A 6,264-nucleotide genomic window follows, 5' to 3' on the forward strand; every position below is an offset into this window, starting at 1 on the left:
CTCTCTCTGCCTGGAGATCAGGATGTAGCCCTTAGCTACAGTGTCATGTTCCAGTGTCATGTTCCCCACCATGATGACAATGGACTAACCCTCTGAAACTGTAAGCCCCCAATTAAATGCTTCCTTTTATAAGAGTTGCCTTGGTCATGGCTTCTCTCCACAGCAATAGAACAATGACTAAAGCAGACTCAGTCTCAAAACAAACAGACAACTTCTCTCCACATCCTCCCCATCCTCCCCACAAAATGAGACAAGCATGAGTCCTGCAGCTTGTTGGCTTAAAGAGCTGGTTCTAAAACCTGGAAATGGGACTAATCCTAGTGCTAGAGGATCAAGAGGACTGCTGAGCTCCAGGCCACAAATTCAGTAAAAGAGCCTAACCCTGTCTTCTTATAGAGATGGGAAGACAAAGCCTAGAGAGGCCTGGGTGTGGCCTCAGTCCCCAGGGAGAATGGTGACAAGCCAGTCTACCTCCTGACCCTTCCTGTGGAACTAGACCACCCTCTGCCGGAAGGATAGTCGTGGACAAAGCATCTTAAAGTAGGTTTTGTTAACACACAGGATGACAACAGAAGACCCTGGCTTCTGAATGAGAAGTGGGTGCAGGGAGGAGGTTCTGCCCTGAAGCTGAAAGCAAAGAACAGAGCTGGGCAGCTGGGCATGCCGCATTGAGAGCCTGGACCCAGCCTCTGACCACACGCTTCACAAGGCTCTAACTACGGCCAAGGCTGCAGTGGCTTTAGGATTAGAATCTTGGTTCTATTCCTGACTTTTCCATCTCCTCACTACATCTACTTTAGCCAAACAGACCTCTTCTGCAAAAAATAAAATAAATAAATAAATAAATAAAAAACAAACAAACAAAAAACCAGCAATCACTTCTGGGTGATTATAAGGAGTTAAAGTGACTGAACACTTCTAGATTCTCCTTTTTCCTCCTCCTCTTCCTCTTCCTCCTTTTCTTTTATAATGAGACAGGGTCTCTCTCTAAAGCCCTGACTGGCCTGACATACAGTGTAAACCAGGCTGGCTCGAACTCTGTTGTGTCTTCCTCTGCTGTTGCGTGCTGGAGATGACCGGCAGGTGCCACCATGCCTGGCTCAGGCATGATTATTACTGAGTATGAATTCGGGAAGGTCGAGACCCCAGCTATTCCTCTTACTCACTGTATGACAGGAAGTGAATGTCTCACTCTCTCAGCCTCAGTGTCCCCATCTGTGCACACGGCAGCAGCCACTTCCTCCACAGGATGCGATGTGTGGTTAAGTGTTAAAACAGCTAAAATTGGCTCCCATCTATGACTATCATTAGTTTTACCCAAATAACAGCAGAGTCTGGGCTGTCTGAAGAACGAGGTAATAAGTGGGAGGGAAATTAGGGCTCTCCCAGCAAATACCTGATGGATCAAATTCCACCCAGCGCTTCCATTTAGCTGGGTGTCCACCCTCGCTTCCTGTGGCCTGGCTGCTCTCAGCACTGTTTTTCAAGGCATGGAGGTAGGATCCATTGCGACCCTAGATGGCTTGGGATGATAAACAAGGAACTTCAGGTGCCTTGAATCAAATCCTCTCCAGAAAGTGAAACAAACCTGGAAGTTAGAATTGCTCTGAGGCTGATAATTCTGGAAGGGCACCTCCTGGCATTAAAACTAAATTAGATCACGGTACCTCTGCTATTACCAAATAATTCCCCATGATTACACAAGGCAGCCATGAATCCTGATGGAGGTGAACTTCAGGTGACTTACTCCAAATAACTGCAAAACTTGCAGGCTCATCTGATCGCTTCTCTATAGTGTTGCAGGCAGGTAATTATGCTAATGAGCCTTAAAAAAATCACCTTTCTCGTCTGGGATTGGGAGAGCTTGAAACAGAAATGTGAGCAGTGCATATTTCCTGCAGCAGAAGCTGGGCGCCATGTCTGATTCCAAAAGGGCCCTTTGTCAAGAGGGAGAGAAACTCCATTATGCAGTTGGATTAAAGTGGCTGCACTCTCCTCTCTTCCGACCTTTCTACATACTGTTGGGACTCTTCACTCTAAGAAGCAGGCACACAACAGAGGCTCAGGATCTTTTAGCTATGTCAAGCCCACAGGAGTAATGTTCTAGGTTCCAGGCAGGGTTCTGGCCACAGGCTGGGACACTATCACACTCAAGAATGATTCTGATGCTTGAAACACGAGAGGAGCAGTACTGTCCTAGTTAGGTTTATTACTGTGTATGCTGCTTACTGGCTTGGTCCCCATGGCTTGCTTAGCCTACTTTCTTATAGAACCCAGGACCACCAGCATAGTGGTGGCACCACCCACAATCACTAAATAAGAAAACAATCACTAAATAAGAAAATGGCACACAAGCTTGACTACAGCCAATCTTATGAAGGCATTTCCTTTTTTAATGATTTATTTTTGTTTTATGTGCATTGGTATTTTGCCTGCATATATCTGTGTGAGGGTTTCAGATCCTCTGTAACTGTAACTAAGACAGTTATGAGCTGTCATGTGGGTGCTGGGAATTGAACCCAGGTACTCTGGAAGAGCAGCCAGTATCTTAACCACTGAGCTAACCCTAACCCTATCTCTCCAGCCCCATGAAGGCTTCTTTCTTTTGTTTGTTCTTTCATTCTTTCTCTCTCTCTTTCTCCCTCTCCCTCTCTCTTTTTTTCTTTCTTTCTTTGTATGCAAGTACACTGTAGACACAGAAGAAGAGGGCATCTGATCCCATTACAGATGGTTGTGAGCCACCATGTGGTTGCTGGGAATTGAACTCAGGACCTCTGGAAGAGTAGTCAGTGCTCTTACCCGCTGAGCCATCTCTCCAGCCTGAAGGCTTTTTTTCTTAATGAGGCTCCCCTCCCCTCATGGCTTTGGCTTGTGTGAAGTTGACATAAAACTATGCATACATGTATCATGCACATTTTATGTTATTATTTACCATTAGTTTGATTATTTCTGAGGCAGGCCTCCAGGTATCCAGGCTGGCCTCAAATTAGTAAGATCTGATTTTTCTGCCTACATTTCTCGAGGGCTGTGATTACTGACATGCACCACCAAGTCAAGTTTCTGTGGTGCTGGGAATGAAGCCTAGAGCTTCATATGTGCTAGGCAACCACTCTATCAACGGAGTCACAGGGAATAAACAATTGAGAATGTCTTAGTATAAGTATATAAAAATATTACAGAGTACATACTTACACTTAAAAGCAGTCACTGCTCATGCAAACGATTTAAATCAGGCACCTTGTATTTCATCTGGCCATCCTACACACAGCCCCTCACATTACCAGCTAGCCACGCCCTCTGTTCAGTTTGACCTCCTTCTATGGGCAGGCACACAGCCTGGCAAATTCCTATACACGAGAAACCCCTCACGCCTCACCCCTGCTGTGAAGATATTTATCATGTGCTCTGATAATTGTTTTCTGCTGTTGTTATTTTATTATCTGCCCTTTTCCTAAGGAGCCAACCTCATTTTCTTCTGAGAGCAAAAGAAAAGTTATAGCCATGGCTCCCTCTGTTTCCTGGCCACATCTCATTCTTAAATTACCTCCAGTTTCTGCGTATGTCTCAGGTTAATCTGCCTCTTCCCCATTGCCATTTACATTTTTCTTTTATTTATTTTATTTATCTTTATTTGAATTTCTGTTTATCTTATGTGTATGGAAGTTTTGACTGCATGCATGTCTGTGCACCATTTGCATGCCTACCCCTGAGGCCAGAAGATGATGTCAGATCCTCTGGAATTGGAGGTCCAGATAGTGGTGAGCCACCATGTGGGTGCTGGAAATTGAACTTGGGTCCTCTGTAAAAGAATCAGTGCTCCTATCCACTGAGCTGTCTCTCTAGCCCGACTTTATCTCTTGGGATAGAATCTCTTACTGAACCTGGAGCTCACGAATTGACAATACTGACTGTCAGTGAGTTGGGTTCCATGAATCCCCTAGCAACAGGATTGCAAGTGCCAGCTGTATCTGGTTTTTTATGTGGATGCTGGGGACACAGATTCGGTCTTCATGCTTGCACAGAAAGTACTTTACCACTGAGTCATTCCCCAGCCTCAGAAAGAGGCTCTTCTTTCTAGAAGAGGGCTTGAAACATACCCTCCCACAAAATTATCCCTTCAGCAGCCATCCATATTGGATCTTTCATTTCTGGCTGAACCCTCCTGGGCTGTTTGTCTTCACCTCCTGTTCCCTTCCTGGGCCATCCCCAGGATAGTCTCTTGCCTTTCCCTTTAAATCCACCTTCATTCTCCAGATTATAGATCCCGCCTGCAGGATCATGCAAGTCAGTGCCTCTCCAAGAAACCTGAGCTTCTGGTCACTGCATTCAGGGCCCTAAGAACCCAGCGTTCCTCCCATCTTCCTGCTTGAGGTTGATGCCTGCACAGAGGTGCTTAACTGTTGAGCCTGCGCATAACAGGCTGTACCATGCTTTAGCATGGGCTATCCCCTCATTGCCTGGTTGTATCTTCCACTTTAAGAGGTCACCTCCCTGGGAGGTACCCTCCTACTCAGGCTAGCACTAGGGACCACAGCCCCCTCCTTTGTCCTAATAGTTACTAACTTTCCAGCTTATGCTCAGTATTTAGTGGGAGGACTCCTGTACAGGCCACAGCGAAGTTCCTAGTGGCTCTGCTGGCACCATAGTCTGCCTCTTTCCCTAATACCTTGGAGCAGCTCACTGGTTTTTTCACCTTTGTCCCCAGCCTTCAGCTCAGAGCCTGCCCAGAGGGGGCCCCATTATTGACTCAGAGAATACATAAACAACAGGGAGAAGCTGCAGCGGCAAAATCAAAGCCCTGAAACCTGACTAGACACCCACAGGACTGCTCCTCTCCATGCCGGAACCAGCATCACTCAGCCTCTCCTCCATGCCAAGGGGCTCACACCAGTGTTTAATTCCCAGACCCCACCAAGGCAGAAGTTCATTTCCACTTTATTCTTTCTCCTCCCTGCTTCCCCACCCCTCGCTGCCACGCCTGCCATTCTTGCTGTAGGAGTCCCATGAGCCTGAGCCTGGGTGAGTATCTGAGGATACTTTGGACCCTGGGTTTTTGCTTGTTTGTCTGTTTTTTGAGACAAGGTCTCACGTATCCCTGGCTATCCTGGAATTCCCTATGTAACTCTGGATGACCTTGATCTGACTTTCCTGCCTCCACCTCCCAAGTGCTGGGGTCACAAGCATTCACTACTATGTCCACTTTATATGATGCTGGCTGTGGAACAAGGCATTGTGCATGCTAGGCAAACACTCTCTACCAAGGCATATCTCCACCATGCTTTGAATCCCATTTCCACTAGCAAGCATCTGACCCCCCCTGGAAGAGCCTAAGTCGTAAGCTATTTTATTCAGCTATAGCACACAGTACGCAGAAAGACGATGATGTGGCAGCAGTTACAAGACTTAGATTTAGAACCAAACAGGCTTAGAATACTGGCTCAGCCATTTTCATGCTGTTCTTAGCTTCCATTTCCTTAAATGTCAAATAGAAATACATAATACAGGCTGGAGAGATGGCTCAGAGGGTAAGAGCACTGTCTGGTCTTTCAGAGGTCCTGAGTTCAATTCCCAGCAACCACATGGTAGCTCATAACCATCTATCTGGTGCTCTCTTCTGGCATGTAGGCAGAATGCTGTGTACATAATAAATAAATAAATAAATAAATAAATAAATAAATAAATAAATGAAATACATAATCCAAAGTGGAACCTCTTCAGAGCAGGTTGTGAGAACTGAGTGAGAGAATACACAGCTACCTGCTCAAGCATTCAGACTTGTTTGTCTCCAGCCACAGAGAGAAATGGAGGAAATTCTGGTAACCAACAATGTCCTATGATGAGAGTCGATATGTGGAAGTGTGCAAGTAGGCCTGGGTTCATCCCTTTGGCAAATGTTTACTGAGCACATACTACGTGCTAGAGCCCTTGCTGAGAGTCAGCAGTGATGTAATGGTGACTCTGTACTCAGGACCCCCTAACACCAACCACAATCAGTATCATGAAGGAACAGGTGTCTAGTGAAAAGTACAGGTATCTAGTGAAAGGTACAAGTGTTGTGTAGTGAAAGGTACAGGTATCTAGTGAAAGGTACAGGTGTCATCTAGTGAGAGGTACAGGTGTCATCTAGTGAAAGGTACAGGTGTCTAGTGAAAGGTACAGGTGTCTAGTGAAATGTACAGGTGTCTAGTGAAATGTGCAGGTGTCTAGTGAAAGGTACAGGTGTCTAGTGAAGGGTACAGGTGTCTAGTGAAGGGTACAGGTGTC

General features: G+C 46.0%; 1 protein-coding gene across 3 annotated transcripts in view; it reads left to right on the top strand.

The window, feature by feature from the left end:
- Dab2ip (DAB2 interacting protein) overlaps positions 1 to 6,264 on the top strand; it is a 179,422-nt gene that overhangs the window by 14,813 nt on the left and 158,345 nt on the right. The window lies entirely within an intron of this gene.

Source organism: Mastomys coucha, unplaced genomic scaffold (genome assembly GCF_008632895.1).
Source record: "Mastomys coucha isolate ucsf_1 unplaced genomic scaffold, UCSF_Mcou_1 pScaffold15, whole genome shotgun sequence".
NCBI classification, from domain to species: Eukaryota; Metazoa; Chordata; class Mammalia; order Rodentia; family Muridae; genus Mastomys; species Mastomys coucha.